Genomic DNA, 17,624 nt, shown 5'->3' with positions numbered 1-17,624 from the left:
GATCCCAAAAGAGGGCCAAGACCTGACTAATGTGAAAAATTATAGACCTATATCGCTACTCAACAATGACTATAAAATTTTTGCGAAGATATTGGCGGAGAGATTGAAGGGGTGGCTCTCGGAAGTCATAGAGGAGGAACAAGCAGGCTTTTTGCCAGACAGACAAATAAGAGACAACTTAAGGACAGTGATCAACGCTATTGAATATTATGACAAGCGTTGTGACAAAGAGGTTGGTTTCTTCTTTGTTGACGCTGAAAAAGCGTTTGACAATTTAAACTGGGACTTTATGTTTGCCACTATGGAAAAGCTACAATTGGGAGAAAGATTCATCAGAGCAATTAAGGAAATTTATAGAGACCAGACTGCAGCAATTGTGGTGAATGATGAATTGACCAAGAAATTGACGATAAGTAAAGGAACAAGACAAGGTTGCCCGTTATCTCCATTGTTGTTCATTTTAGTATTGGAGATTCTGATGATACAAATACGTCAAGATGATGAAATTCGTGGAATAAAAATAAAGGACTATTCATACAAGGTCAGAGCATTTGCGGATGACATAATGTTAATTGTAGAGGACCCATTGGAGAACATGCCAAGAGTGATAGATAAGATCAAGGAGTTTGGAGACTTGGCAGGTTTCTTCATTAACAAAAAGAAGTCAAAGATATTATGCAAAAATATGACTAAGCAGAAACAACAATTGTTAATGGAAACAACGGATTGTGAAGTAACAAGTAAAGTGAAATATTTGGGAGTCGAATTAACTGCAAAGAACATAGATCTATTCAAAAACAATTATGAAAAACTATGGACTCAGATAGAGAGAGACTTGATTAAATGGAATAGATTGAATTTGTCATGGTTGGGCAGGATTGCAGCAGTTAAGATGAATGTGTTACCAAGAGTAATGTTTTTGCTACAGACAATACCAATCATCAGAGACTCCAAACAATTTGAAAAATGGCAGAGGAAAATATCAGATTTTGTTTGGGCAGGCAAGAAGCCTCGAGTGAAAGTGAAAGTTTTACAAGATGCAAAGGAAAGAGGCGGAATGCAACTGCCCAATCTGAGACTTTATCATGATGCAATCTGCCTAGTTTGGTTGAAAGAATGGATGACATTAAAGAACAAGAAACTATTAGCCCTAGAGGGATATAAAAAAATATTTGGATGGCACGCATATTTATGGCATGACAAAGTAAAGGTCAACTCGATGTTCCTGCATCACTTTGTTCGGAGAAGTCTATACATAATCTGGAAGAAGTACAGAATTTATCTACAAGAAGGAACCCCTTTGTGGGTGGTTCCATATGAGGTGATAGACCCGAGAGCTGTTGATAATGAACAACAATGTTTAACGTATAAAGAAATAACTAAAACTGAAGCATCCAAACTTAGAATAAAGACACAAGAGGAACTATCACCTAACTACGATTGGTTCCAGTATGGACAGATCAGAGACTTATATAATTCGGACTCTGTAAAGGGAGGTATACGAATAGAGAATTCGGAACTAGAGCAGACCCTTCTTAAAGAAGATAAGAAAAGAATATCCAAGGTATACCAAGTACTGTTGAAGTGGTATACCGAGGATGAGATAGTTAAAACACAAATGGTGAAATGGGCTATAAACTTTAATAAAGAAATAACAATGGAGGCATGGGAATACTTGTGGAAAACTACAATGAAGACAACGACATGTATTAATATCAAAGAGAACATTTATAAAATGATCTATCGTTGGTACATGACACCAAAGAAGATTGCGCTAGGGAATTTGAATACTTCTAATAAATGCTGGAAATGTAAGAAGCATGAGGGCTCCCTCTATCATATGTGGTGGTCGTGTGAGGTAGCCAGGCAGTACTGGGGGGAAATAATAAGAGAAATGAGTGAAATTTTACAATTTCAAATTAATAAGAACCCAGAACTCCTGCTACTGAACTTGGGAATGGAGGGAATTCCAGCCCAACACAGGACGTTGATATTTTATATGACAGCAGCAGCTAGACTTTTGTATGCGCAAAAATGGAAAGTACAAGAAGTGCCAACTATTGAAGATTGGACTTACAAATTGCTGTATATGGCTGAAATGGACAAGATGACAAGAAAATTGAGAGATCTGGACTCAGGGCAGTTCAACACAGACTGGGAGAAGCTGAAACAATACCTGGAGAAGAAATGGGAGGTGGGAGGAAAACTGTGGCAGTTTGAGAACTACTGAAGTATTGAAGTAGAGGGGGGAGACTTTACCGGGGGGAGAAGAGATAAATGTGAATTAATAAGCAGTCAGATTAATAGATTGACATATATATAGATATATATAGGTTAACAAACAGAACATAGAGAAAATAATTAATTATAAGGACTAAATATAAGGAGCGATTAACTAACAATATTTTCTTTTTTTTCTGACAAGTTTTGTACCAAACTGAATGTCTGAAGATATAGATGGGTCAAATTGATTGACTACGTGAGGAGAGATATATAGAACTATTATAAAAAGATAGAATGAGTAATATATATAGAGAATAAGTCAAATTGTTTGATATAAACGAATGTATGATCTATATGGTTTATGATATATAGAAATACCTGAAATTGAAAAATTGGGATAAATTGTTTATCTAAGATGGAAACAAAGGCTTACAGTTTGGGCATATAATGTTAAAAATAGTTAAGGATGTACTGCTTAGAATAATGGAGAATATATATTTGTTTTAGATAGAGGAAGCTAATAAAAGTAAGGGAAAGGGGACAAAGGGTTGGAAAGCTGTTGGAAGTCAACAAAAAGGGGGGGGAAAGGGAGGGGGTTAGAGATGAAAAAATTGGGGAAAATTGAATGTAAATGTGGAAATAATGGATTCTAACCCAATAAAAATTTTTCAAAAAAAAAAAAAAGAATCCTGCCTGCCCACAGCAAAAGGAAACCTTTTGAAAAATCAGTTCTTTTTAGGTAGAGTGGGGACATTCAGACACTCATGCTGCCTGCCTGCCTGCCTTCTTGCACTTGGGTGATGGAGACTGGCAGCAATTAATGCAAGAACACCCTCTTATTGTGGGAACAAAACTGCAAAACATAAAGAAATATGGCACCAACTGGCATGATAAGAGAGAAGGGATCTTACCATTTAGGGGGAATGTAATTATAATCTAAGCTTATATAATGTTTAAGGGGATTTTACATTGAATATATGGAATAATGAGAAGGGGTAAACAGATATCTCGATGAGGTATACTATACATGATACATGACATAAAACAACGGGTTAGTAGATCAGACTCTATATATAATATGATATGTGGCTGTGTTGTGTGGTGATGTGTGCTGTGCTACATTGGTGGCATAGCATACAACATATATATAATATATTACTGTGATATATACTATATTGATAGTGTATTTGATGGAGTATATGTTGAAAAGAAAAGAAATAGAATAAGTTTAAAGTAAGAGATAGGGTGATCTTTGTTATATATTATATTATATTAGTATGTCATATTGAGTTGAGATATACTATATTGATAGTAGGTTTGATAGAGGTTATGTAAAAATAAGAATGTGCTTAGAATAAGAGATATTGAATTAGAGTTGGTAGGGAAATATAAATGAAATAGATTTAAGCAATAAGAAGGGTTAGGGGTTGGAAAGCTGTTGGAAGTCAATAGGGAGGGGGGAGGAAAAGGGTGGGGGTTAGAGCAGGGGGCAAAATGGGATTATTTGTGTCAAATTTGCAAAATTTTCTTTGTTTTACCACTCACTAATAAAAATTTTATTAAAAAAAAATATGGCACCAACTGGCAACAGCAGAATGCAAATTTAATAATTTATTGGCACTATAGTAAAAAGGGTAACATAAAGCAATATTGTTTTTAATGCCAGGATTGTTTTTAATGCCTACCCCTTTGCCAGCCAGTTTCCCATCATAGTGTGCATCTTCAACACTTGTCTTCTTCAGGGTCTGTTGTTGTGTGTTTACAGTGTAGCTGAGAAAAAACTCAGTGGATCGATGGTTTAGAGGGAGGACTGTGTTCTGTGCAATGTTGGTGCCATTAAATGCAAAAGCTTCTCCACAGAGCCTGGAAGCCCTCCTTGCAAAGAAGATGATAACAAAAAAGCCCCCCCCCCCCCCGCAATGATTTAGATTTGAGCTGGCAATACCCCATCTGTAAAAAAGCAATAACAGTACTTAGGTCCCTCAAAAAGCCCAGATCTGAAACTGAAACCATTTTTTTCAGTGCACACCTCTAATCTATGCCCTATTGTATTTATTCATTGAATATCCTAGCTGTTGATCATATTGATTTGAACTAATCCATTTTAGGTCTATTATAGGCAGACTATAAATAAGGAAATAAATTGTTTGTAGAGAAAATAGCCCCAGTTCTTTAATGAACACTTTCTTGATTGGTATTCATGATTCAGGTGTATCTTTGTAATAAGTGGACTGATCCTTTCTCATGTAGCCCATACCAAAAATTGTAGGACCGGGATATCCATCTACTGGGTTGCATCCAAACTCCATTACTGTAATTAACAGCAGAGAAAAGGAGATAGAAAAAAGGAAGGGGAAAGAAAAAGCTAATGGAAGGAAAAACTCCAATCTAAAAACTCAGAAAGCAAAAGAAGACTTAATTAGGAAACTGGAAGGCATAGAACAAGAGCTCATCCTAAGTGAATTGGAGTGTGATAAGCATAAAGAAAACTCTTTTTACAACACTTTCTTTGACTCCCACTGAGTGCTTGTTTCCTACACTTCCTTGCCTAATAATGTTAGCATTTAAATGGACCAAGGCAGCTTTGATGTTAACACCTCATTGAGGTATAGAGTTCATACGTTGGCTACTCCTATTCTTTGGCTGGAAACAGTTTTCTGCATGGCTAGCTTAACAGGACAACAGAACCTGGATTTGTATAGGGATTGGAAAGGCTATCCTCACAAAGGAAAGGGCTACAAACTTCATTTATTTTAACAGAAACCTGCCTTTAAGAGAGAAGAGCAAATGTCTAAGAAGTGCCTCAGACTAAACAATGAGGAGCTCCTGTTAGAAGCATGGTTGAGTGCATAAGCAATATATTTTTAAGACTGAAAATGTTTTCAAGAATCTGTCCTTGTGATGCCATACTAAAGGGGAGGACAAGAAAAAAAATATTCCTCTCCCCTCTTAAATGACTCTGTCAGTGTTATGTTAGTTATATTACAGTGGAGCCCAAACCTCACAGTTTTGTTTTGGCACCCTGGTGCTCCCACTCTGGTAAAAGAGAGTTCTTATCCAGGAATGTTTTCACGACATCCTGAGAAGGACCAGCAACAGAGAGAATCATCTATGAGGACAGACCACCTAGATACAGCTGAGTAGATCCTAATTCCATGAGCCTACAGCATCTGCATACATTCTGACTGCAGCTGATTCGATTATGATGATACATCCCAGTCCCTGAGGTGTTTCAAATGTGTACCCAGTATTAGAGAATAGCCTCCAATTGTACAAATATGGTTGCTAAAATATCAGGTTGCTGGATGTGGTAGTCAATTTAAGAACTAAAATATTGAAGTTTGAAATCTTGGTCATAAATAATATTTAGAAGCTGTATTCTTCAGAGCTGGCATTGGTGGGAGGGTAGTTAACTCTGCTTGTGGTTAGTAAGCCAGCTTCATATCCTGGCTTCAAGTCAGAAACAAAAACTAACAATAGTAACTTCAGTGACATGGATTCAGATGATCCACCAGTAATAGTTTAAATGAGCTTCAGTTGTACATTATGCCTGAACTGAACCACAGTCACTATCAGCATCACCTCTTGTGAAAACGATTGACTCTTTAGAAAGTATCGTCTTTAGATCTTCAGGATCTGGAGAATTAATCGAAAGCTAGACTATTGGTTTTTCTTAGGTTGCTGAGAGGAGTGAATCCCACTTTCCACAAGCAGTTGGCTGAAATGTTAACAGCATGCATTCAAGTTAAACACTCACTCACACACATACACACACAAGTTGTTGATTTCTGAACACCACAGGTGGTAGAAAAGCAGCTTTGAAAATTTGTTTTTTGTACTTCCAAAGCTGCTTTTCTACACACAATGAGATGTACATAATCTATTCTCCTTTAGCATTATTATGTTTATTGTTGTTCAATGTTTGCATGTATTGCATGCACACAATTCTATCTCAGAGCACATTTCAAACTGGTGTGACTAAAAACATGACATATAGTGCAATCCTAAGCAAAGTTATTCCAGTCGAGGTCCTTTGAAATCAGTGGGTTTAAACTGGAATAACTCTGCTAATGATTATACTGATAGTGCCCAGGCAAAAACCCAATAAGGCCTTTAATACATGATACTGATTAAGAAAGTGGCGATTTTCACATGTCCCGGCATAGCACTAAACTTACAGAACAAAAGTATCTCCCTGGCACGATTTCTGACGTCATTGTACCATGAGAATGGAATTGTGGCACGATGATGTCAGAAATTGCGCCAGGAAGATGCTCTCATTCTGTAAGTTGAGCGCTATGCTGGGATGTGTGGAAAAGGCCACTGATTTACAGATTTTCTCTCTGCAGTGGTTTCTGGAATCCTGCACATGCATGATTTTTCTACACAAAAAATCTCCATATGAAAATCTTAAAAGTATATTGGAGGGCCTAAATAAAAGAAAATCTCATGAAACTAGTAGTGAAAAATCTAGTAATGAAAAATCAGTGGGATACAGCTATCCCCTAGACTGTTCTTTATAGGGTGTGTAAGATGGTGAGACACCAACCAAATGCTTCGATTCCCTAGATTGCTATTTGCTCTTTGGTCATGCCAAGTAAGTTGCAGCTAGTACTGTGATTGTTTTTTGGTTTGTCATCATTCACCTGCAACATACTAACCACAAAACTCTGTGAAACGCCTGGTAAGAGAATAAAATGCCAGTTTCCAGTCCAAATAAAATGAACACTTTTAAAAAAACAAAACTAAATATTTGTGATACAATTGTTCCAAGTCCCATTTAAGGACAGCATAGGATGGTAAAAAATGAAGTTGCATAAAAGCAGCTAACATACCTTCCCCAAGTGCTCACTTGGTTTTCTCCCCCCTGAGCTTGGGCCTCACTTGTGCAACTTCATTTATTAGCAGTACAATTGCAAGCACTGTCCGTTTAGCTTCACTCACTTTTCATTATGCCACAAAGTCTTTCTAAATTCTTGGCTGTTCTAGTGGATTTAAAATGTTTTCTTGTTCCCTGGGATACAGAAAGAGAATTAAAGTTATTTCCCCTCAGCACCTTTGTGATCACCATGAAAAATTTATCCAAGCTGATCTTGTCTCCAAACTCACCCCAATTCATTACTTTTGTGGAGCTTCTCATAATATTTTTATGAGGGTGCAGATACCTGAGTACAAAACAAACATGCCAGGTTATAGTGTATATGGACAAAGAGCCCTAAACCGTTACTGCTTCTGTGTATTTTAAAGAGACACCTATGTATAGCCTTCACAACTTCACTGTACACATTAATTTTTGAGAAGTCACCATAAGTGCCTTGTTTTTCAAACCAATCATTCTAGGTCCTTTGTAGGGGTGGGTTGGCCATTTAATTTACAAGGAAATTTCCTTCTGGGCCACTGTTGTAGAGGGCTGCTGGTAGCCAAGCTGCGGCAACTCTGTCAGGGTCTCTAGAGGCCACTTGAGTCAAACCCTTCACTAGCAATCGGTGTCAGCTCTCCAATTATATCATCACTGCTATCATTTTGTGGAATACGGCAAAGGGTAAGCCAAGGTCCATTGCTAGTGCCACTGACTTCAGTGGCCTGTGAAGTGCTAACTTGTAGCACCACAGGGGTCACTCAGGCTTGTTCCAGGGCCATTTGGATGTCCCACTCTGCCACTGATCCTTTACATTCTGTTGCATCTTGATCATAATCTTAGATAAATTTGCTTTAATTATTTGAACAGTAAAGCATAAATGTATAACTTCTTTGTTTGGAGTCTTTTTTTGGAAATTGTGCTAAATTCATGTGATGAGGAATAAAGAGTGATGTGTTTTGTACTTCCTCTCTCTGGAAAATTGTCAAAGCTCAAGTACAGAACACACAAGTATTGCTGTTGGTAAAGGAAAGAAAGTAGTGGAGTTTGATATTAGCACATTGGAAATAAGTAGACAGTCTTCTGTGGTTTTAGCTCTAGAAAAATATTTTTACTACATAACAGGGAAAAGGGTACATTTGGTAAGAAAATAAAGAATATCTAACTAACTAGCTATATCTTGATGGTTAGATAGAAAGACTGAGATAGACTTAGAACTTAAAAAAAACAATAAAACCTTAGTATATGTTGCTAGTTAATTGCCCCCCCAAGAAACTGGCTCATCTAATAGACAATCCTAGATTCCTTCATTAGGACTAAAGACTCCCATTTCTATGGCAGGAATGTTTACTTGAGGTCTAAGTGGTCCTATGCTAACTAGCTATCTGACTAAACAAACAGAATAACAATTTAACTCTTTCATGACTGAATATAGGACACTTGCAAAAATCCCAACAATTGCTCAGGTTGAAATAAGCAAGATGTTTTCAACTAGATGCATTTGCCACTACAATGGTTGCAACATGTCTTGTTTCCCCTCCTGTGAGGAAAAATAGGCTTGTGCTGTCACTATGTCATATATTTGCCTCTCCCCTCCCCCGCCCCATGGGAGCCTATAATAATGTGGAACAGAGGAAAGAAAATATATGATGTGATGATATCAGCCTTTAACTTACTGAGCAAGTTCCTGATGGGCTACTGTCATTGAAAGAAAGTGGGAGCTTGGAGTAAGCCAATGTGAACATCAACAGGCAGCAATGACAATGGTAGGTATTGACTCACAAATTGTTTGTCCTGTGCTGCTGTTGACCAGGTCTGAACCAGAACTATCAGTGCTGCATTTTAACTTCCTGATCAACCCCTATATTGTGCCATAATTTTCCTAACTAGACATTTCAAGAGGAGGAAGAATTTGCTGTGACATCTACTTTCAGCTTCAAGAATTGTAAGATTTTCTTTATGAGCTAGCATCAATATATATATACTGGTATATTTTCTTATATGACCAGCCTGCATGCCTCATGTATCCCAGAATGCCAAAGAATTTTGAGAAGATATAGTATCGTTTCCCCCAAGTTAAACTTACTAATATGATGCCATCCTAACAGCACATGACAACATGGGACTAACGAGTCACCACTGGAGCTCTTTTTTGGTTCTTATTCTCAAATAGGCTACTGGAAAATAGATGCTTTCCTATAATATGTTGTGATGCGTACTAAGTTTAATTAGTTTATTCAGCCTCAAGTCTTCCATCATCTAAATAAGTCACAACTAATGGTTTTAGTGTAGTTGGAGGCAAGGAGATGGATAGAACAATGTTGATTATGGGAGTCATAAGTAAAGGAAAAGGAGGCTGATCCAAACCACTAAAGCGTCCAGTAGCACCTTTAAGACTAACCAACTTTATTGAAGCTTAAGCTTTTGAGAACCACAGTTCTCTTCTTTGGATGCATGTGGTTGGAATTGGAATTCATATGCAAATTTGACTCTGTCAAGCTGGGACTGAATAGGGACTATGAATGGTTATCACATTATCACAAGTAACAGATTTCCTTTACAGAGGCGGAGTCTGAGGGAGCCCAGTGGCGCCTGGCGTGGGCTTTCGGGGACCACAGTTCTCTTTGTCAGATGCATCTGACGGGGAGAGCTGTGGTTATTGAAGGCTTATACTACATAGGAATTGGATGGTCTAGCTGTTTTACTGCTGCAAACTAACACGGCAAACTCCTTTGAAGCCTCACCCAAGCCAACTGACCCCCACACCAAAAGGAGATGTTTACATTTACTAGCAAAGGAATGTTTTGGTTGCATCCTCCCTCTCCCCCCCTAACTGCATCTTCTCTCTCCTCCCCTCCTCCCCCCTCCTCTTCTATATTTGACCAGTTTCTGTACCATGCATCTGACGAAGAGAACTTGATTCTCGAAAGCTTATGCTACAATAAAATTGGTTAGTCTTAAAGGTGCTACTGGACTCTTTTTGATTCAGGTAGTTTGGTCCTTGGTTTCCCTATCGCAGGGAGACCGTCAAATTGGAAATTCAGCTATTAGCTGTGAGGCTTTGGGGAGCTTTTTTGCAGATAAAATCTCGTCCCTCCATTGTGATCTGCTGGCCACAATTGATACAGTAAGGGAACTGGAGACCCCTTGGCCGTGTTCCAGCCCATTTGTGGATCACTTCAGCTTGGTCTCCTGGGAGGAGTTGGACAGGATCCTACGGCTGGTGAGGCCCACTACGTGCTCCCTGGACCCCTGCCCATCATGGCTGGTGAAAGCCAGTGCCGATGGGTTGGGGGCCCAATTGGAGGGCATTATTAATACATCATTGAGCTCCAGGGTTTTTCCTGGAGAACTAAAGGAAGCCGTAGTGAGGCCTCTTTTGAAAAAACCATCTTTGGACCCCACTGACCCATCCAGTTACTGCCCAGTATCGAACTGGGAAAGATGATTGAGTGAGCGGTGGGGGATCTTCCAGGAACACCTGTAGCTGATGCAGAGAGACCTCTGTCCTGGGCCCATACCAGTCTAGGTTCCATATGGGTCTCCATAAGCACCTGGCGCTGCTTATCTTGTTAGACCTTTCAGCAGCATTTGACATGGTCGACCATGAGTTGTTGGCCCACCACCTCACCGATGTGGGAATTCGTGTGATGGCCTTGCAGTGACTTGTCTCTTTTCTCCATGGTTGGAGACAGAGGGTGGCGCTGGGGGAGAGACTATCAGCACGCCAACCATTGGAGTGTGGTGTCTCACAGGGGGCGATACTCTTTCCCCTGTTGTTCAATATTTATATGCACCCCCTCGCCCAGTTGGTGCAGAGTTTCAGACTGGGTTGTCATCAAAATGCAGATGACAACCAGTTGTATCTGTTGATGGGTGGCCGACTTGACTCTGCCCCTGACACCCTGTTGAGAGCTCTGGATGCCGCGTCTGGGTGGGTAGAACAGAGCAGGCTGAAATTGAATCCCGTGAAGATGGAAGTCCTGTACTTGGTCCATGGGCTGTCAGAGGCGGGGATCCCTCACCCGACCTTTGGGGGGCACCACTTGTGCCCATACCATCGGTTAGGAGTTTGGGCATGATTCTGGATTCCTCCTTGTCTATGGAGGGCCAGATCACAGCTGTGGCTTGGGCGGCCTTTTTCCACCTTCAGCAGGCCCAGCAACTGGTGCCCTACCTCTCGGCTCAGGACCTAATGACAGTGATCCATGCAACAGTCACCTCCAGGTTAGACTACTGTAACTTGCTCTACACACGGCTGCCCTTGGGCTAGATCCGGAAACTTCAATGGGTCCAGAATGCTGCTGCGCGTGCCCTAACCAGAGCTTCATGTAGGACACACATTACGCCTATCTTGCAGCAGCTTCACTGGCTCCCAGTAGAATTCCGGATCTGGTTCAAGGTGTTGGTTTTGACCTATAAATCCCTAAACGGACTGGGACCAGCATACCTAAGCAACCGTCTCACCCTGTATGTGCCCCAGAGAGCACTTCATTCAACCAGAAAACATCTACTGGTGGTCCCTGGCTCTAAGAAGGCTCAGTTGGCCTCTACCAGGGCCAGGGCCTTTTCGGTCCTGGCCCCAACCTGGTGGAACTCTGTCTGAGGACACTCGGGCCTGTCAGGATCTTGTATCATTTAGGCGGGCCTGTAAGTCAGAGATGTTTCACCAGGCATATGGTGGAGGCTAATTTTAGCCCATCATTGCCGAGCCTTCCATCGGTCTCCCTCTACAAGGGGTATGGAGAGTCCACTCCCGCTGGTTGCCCAAAAAGGGGCACAGTATTTTATCTGTTTTTTAATTGATTTTAAGTTGTATTTTAATCAATGTTGTACCTCACCCTGAGCCCGCTTGCGGGGAGGGTGGGTTAAACATAAATAAATAAAAATAAATAAATACTGCTGTTTATTCAGACAGTCAGTTAATGGGTTTCAAGGCGGAGCAGCAAAATATTCCATGCTTTTAACAAAACTATGCACAGTTCAGATAGGGTTATATTGGTATGTTGTGACCTTTTCAGCATTGAACTTGGATAATTATGATTCTTAAATAAATATTCATTTGAAGAAAAAAAACTCTTCCCCTAAACAATAATATTAGTACCTTATAGAAATAAACATAGTAAATATATTGAAACAAAACAGAAGTCTTGTTGCCTTAGAGTAATATATTTTCTTTGTTTCTTTTCCATAGCAATTAGAATCTGAGAATTGATTGCACTCCTCAGGTTGTGTCTTCAAACCCGAGATCCTCAGGTCATCTCTTTGCAGTAAAGTTATAAAGGATTCTAAAATTCATTCATATTTAATGTGTTACAATCGTTTTCTGATGAATGCGTTATCAGTTGTAGTATACAATTTTAATGTGGAAAATAATAATGAGGGCCAAATAAGACACAGCACTGCAGGGATATTACATGTGGTGGCTTTTGTGAAAAGAATGAACATGAAAGAGGGTTCAGCACTAGGGCAAAGGTCAGGTCAGATAAACTCTTCAGTTCTGATATGTTTTTGTAAAGAGGAAGGAGCTTTAGAAAACTAGTCTGTGGGAAGAAGCAGTCAAGAAGGGGGTGGTCACCAATGTCAAGGGTGGTGGCCCATGTTTTTCTTCTGGTGCAGCCTTTCATCCTCCAGCTGTCAAGCTCTATTATTTTCAATGCAGATTGTCAATTTTTAATATCAACACAAGCCTGTCTGGTTCTGAGATGTCTCTTTGCTTAGGGTAATTTAGTGATATTAAGAGCTTAGTATCTTATTTTGGGGCTCAGACAGGCCTCTATTCTGGTGGGAAATTGCCAGGTGTCTTTTGTGTGGATCTCATAGAATCAAAAATAGTATCTTTCATTGAAGTAACTTTCAGATAAAAAGGCAGCAGCAATAACAAAAATGGCCAGATTAAAAATTATATAACCTTTCTTCAAGATATGGAGAATTTTTACTCAAATAATTTCAAGACCCAGGGCAAGTGGCTAACACTGGTTGCGTGCCTGTCAGCTGGGAAGGAGGAAAAAGAAATAGCAAAGGCCATTCCTGGGTGATAGGCTGCCATTGACTTGGTGGGCTGCAAGATGTGAAGGCCTGACATTGTCTTACATTCCAAAGGGAAACTAAATCTAGATCTACATGTCAATAGTAAAGTAGCCCCAGATCTGATCAGAATATTAGTTTATATTATACTCAGACAAAATGACCCTTCAACAATTTCTGTGATATGAGTGTTGAGGTGTATATACTACTACATAAGATACAAGAAGAGCAAAATGTGAACATTTCATTGTGCTTGAGCACACAGACCATGAACTAATAGCCAGTGTTGGAATCTCTCTAATAAGAGGGTATTATTTTGTACCATTAACTAGTTTTGATCTTATGCAGCTGACTGTGTTGAGTAGTGGGGGAAACTGTAAAACAAATTGTAATTTAAAAATAATTATAATATTTTAAACTGATATGTATGTCTATGGCCTCTAAAATTCTTAATAACTATCTTATGGCTCATAAAAAGCTGATCTAAATTCAGATACCAAGACAGAGTACTGTTTTTCCATTTTTATTTCTATCTTTGCACGTGGTAAACAATAAATTCTTATTTCTGATGATCACTTAATTAACCTATTGAATAGTCTCTCCACGTAAATGATTTTTTTTTTATAAAAATTTTTATTGGTGAGCCCAAATTAAAAAATGTATACATACGTTCAATCCCCTAATTAATTAATTCTGAGGTTTACAAGATAATGCACGGGTTAGAGAAGGTAGAGAAAGATGTGTTTTTCTCCCTTTCTCACAATACAAGAACTCGTGGGCACTCTATGAAATTATTGAGCAGTCGGGTTAGAACAGATAGAAGAAAATACTACTTTACACAAAGGGTGATAAACACATGGAATTCGTTGCCACAGGAGGTGGTGGCAGCTACAAGCATTGCCAGCTTCAAGAGGGGACTGGACAAATATATGGAGCAGAGGTCCATCAGTGGCTATTAGCCACAGGAGATAGATGGTATTCTCTTTGTGGGGAGGTGGTGCTCTGTTGTCTTGGTGCTGGAAGGAAGGCAGTGGGAGGGCTTCTGGTGTCCTGGCCTCACTGACAGTCCTTTAGATGGCACTGGATTTCTAGTCACTGTGTGTGACAGAATGTTGGACTGGATGGGCCACTGGCCTGATCCAACATGGCTTTGCTTATGTTCTTATGCTTATGTTCTTATGTTCTGACCCCCACCCTTTCCCCCCCTCCCTTATCGACTTCCAGCAGCTTTCCAACCCCTAATCCCTCTTATTACTCAACTTAATTTCATTAATATTCTTCTCTAATATATATCATAAATCTTATTCTAAGCATATTCAAATTCTATTACATGCTGTATTATACTGTATTCTATAAAAATCCATTACCATATTTGTTATAATTCTCATTAATTAACTACATATTCTGAATAAAATTTCCTTACACGTAATACTGACTTATATATATCCCTTTAGCTTATACTTAATTATTCTATCTAAAATTTTCATAAACATAAAGCTAGCTTAGATTCTAATAGTTAAATTCCCTCTTAATGGTAAAGTCACTTCTCTCTTTCATTTACAATATCACATTTTAGTAATTCTCAAACTGCCACAGTTCTCCTTTCACATCCCATTTTTTTTCTAAGTACTGTTTCAGCTTCCCCCAGTCTGCAGTGTATTGTCCTGGATCAAGGTCTTTCAACTTTCTTGTCATTTTATCCATCTCTGCCATGTACAGCAATTTGTAAATCCAGTCTTCTATAGTTGGTACTTCTTGCACTTTCCATTTCTGCGCATACAAAAGTCTTGCTGCTGTTGTCATATAAAATAGCAATGACCTATACTGCGTTGGAACACTTTCCATTCCCAAGTTCAGTAGCAACACTTCTGGGTTCTTGTTTATTTGAATTTGTAGAATCTCATTTATTACTTCTATTATATCTCCCCAGTATTGCTTAGCTACCTCACAAGTCCACCACATATGATATAGCGATCCTTCGTGCTTTTTACATTTCCAACATTTATCTGACATATTTGTATTTCCAAGCGCAATTTTCTTTGGTGTCAAGTACCATCTATATATCATTTTCAGTGAGCTACAACCCATCCTGGAAAATGATACCTCTCTCTCAGAAGCCCTGGGTGGAAGACCTTTCCTTGCCTACAGACAGCCCCCCAATCTTAAACGACTTCTCACTTACAATCATGAATCGGCCGGCAGAGTCACCAGCACAGGTACCAGGCCCTGCAACAGACCCAGATGCCAGCTCTGCCCCTATATCTACCCAGGGAATACAATTACAGGACCCAATGTCATCAACTACACTGTCTCTGGCTCTTACAGCTGCTCATCCTCCAATCTGATATACGCCCTCATGTGCCAACAATGTCCTTCTGCTTTGTACATTGGACAAACCAGCCAACCTCTACGCAAAAGTATAAATGGACACAAATCTGACATTAGAAATGGAAACGTCCAAAAACCAGTGGGAGAACACTTCAATCTACCAGGACATTCTACCAAAGACTTAAAGGTCGCTGTGGATCAACAGAAACCTTTCAAAAACAAAATCCAACGGGAGGCTGCTGAATTGGAATTCATATGCAAATTTGACTCTGTCAAGCTGGGACTGAATAGAGACTATGAATGGTTATCACATTATCACAGGTAACAGATTTCCTTTACAGAGGCGTGGTCTGGGGGAGCCCAGTGACGCCTGGTGTGGGCTTTCGGGGACCGCAGTTCTCTTTGTCAGATGCATCTGGCAGGGAGAGCTGTGGTTATCGAAGGCTTATACTACATAGGAATTGGACGCTTTTACTGCTGCAAACTAACACGGCAAACTGACTCCACACCAAAAGGAGATGTTTACATTTACTAGCAAAGGAATGTTTTGGTTGCCTCCCCGCTAATTGCATCCTGTCCCCTTCTGATATATGTCTCCTTCTCTCCCCTATCTCCTCCTCTTCTGTATTTGGCCAGTTTAGATCATGCATCTGACGAAGAGAACTTGATTCTCGAAAGCTTATGCTACAATAAAATTGGTTAGTCTTAAAGGTGCTACTGGACTCTTTTTGATTTTGCTACTACAGACTAACACGGCTAACTTCTCTGGATCTTTAATATTAGTACATGTTGAAATTTTCAGCGTATTCTTCCACAAATGCTCCCATGCTTCCATTGTTATTTCTTTATGAAAATTTATTGCCCATTTCACCATCTGGACTTTTACAATCTCTTCTTCAGTATGCCATTTTAAAAGTATTTTATAAATCTTAGAAATTTCTTTCTTGACTTCTTGTAAAATTATTTCCTCTAGTTCCTAGTTTTCCATCCTTATTCCTCCCCTTAGGCAGTCCGAATTATAAAGATCTCTGATCTGTCTATATTGAAACCATCCATAACTAGGAGACAATTCTTCTTCTGTTTTTATTTTAGGTACTGAGTATTGTATCTGTATTATCTCCTTGTAGGTTAAACATTGCTGTTCACTGTCAACAGTTCTCGGATCTATTACTTCATACGGAACTACCCATGAAGGAATTCCATCTTTCATGTGAATCTTATACTTCTTCCAAATGGTAAAAAGGCTTCTCCTAATATAATGATGCAGAAACATGGAGTCCGCTTTTATTTTATCATACCACAAATACGCATGCCACCCAAATATTTTTTTATGTCCTTCCAAGGCCAGCAACTTACGGTTTTTCAACGTTATCCAATCCTTTCACCATGTCAAACAGATTGCTTCATAGTATAGTCTTATGTTGGGCAGTTGTAAACCACCTCTCTCCTTAGCATCCTGCAACACCTTCATTTTTACACATGGTTTTTTACCTGCCCACACAAAGTCAGAAATTTTCCTTTGCCATTTGTCAAATTGTTTGGAGTCTCGAATGATTGGAATTGTTTGCAACAAGAACATCACTCGCGGTAAAACATTCATCTTTACTGCTGCTATTCTTCCCAACCATGATAAGTTCAGTTTATTCCATTTTATCAAATCTCTCTCTATTTGTATCCACAGCTTCTCATAGTTATTCTTGAATAAGTCTATGTTTTTGGCAGTTAATTTGATACCAAGATATTTTACTTTGTTTGTTACCTCACAGTCTGTAATCATCAGCTCTTGTTGCTTCTGTTTAGTCGTATGTTTACATAATATCTTCGATTTCTTTTTATTTACATAGAAACCAGCCAGATCTCCAAATTCCTTTATTTTCTTTATTACTTTTGGCATATTATCAATTGGATCCTCTACTATTAACATTATATCATCCGCAAATGCCCTGACCTTGTAGGCAAATTCCTTTATTTTTATACCTCGAATTGCATCGTCCTCCCATATCTGAATCATCAATATTTCCAAAATTAAAATAAACAACAATGGAGATAGAGGGCAACCTTGTCTCGTACCTTTACTTATTTTCAGTCTTTTTGTCAAGTCATCATTCACTACAATCGCTGCACATTGGTCTTTATAGATTTCTTTAACCGCTTGTATGAACTTTTCTCCCATTTGCAGCTTTTCCAT

The sequence above is a fragment of the Eublepharis macularius genome, chromosome 2 (assembly GCF_028583425.1).
Source record: "Eublepharis macularius isolate TG4126 chromosome 2, MPM_Emac_v1.0, whole genome shotgun sequence".
Lineage (NCBI taxonomy): Eukaryota > Metazoa > Chordata > Lepidosauria > Squamata > Eublepharidae > Eublepharis > Eublepharis macularius.
The sequence above is the reverse complement of the archived record's forward strand: the minus strand, read 5'-3'. Positions refer to the sequence as shown.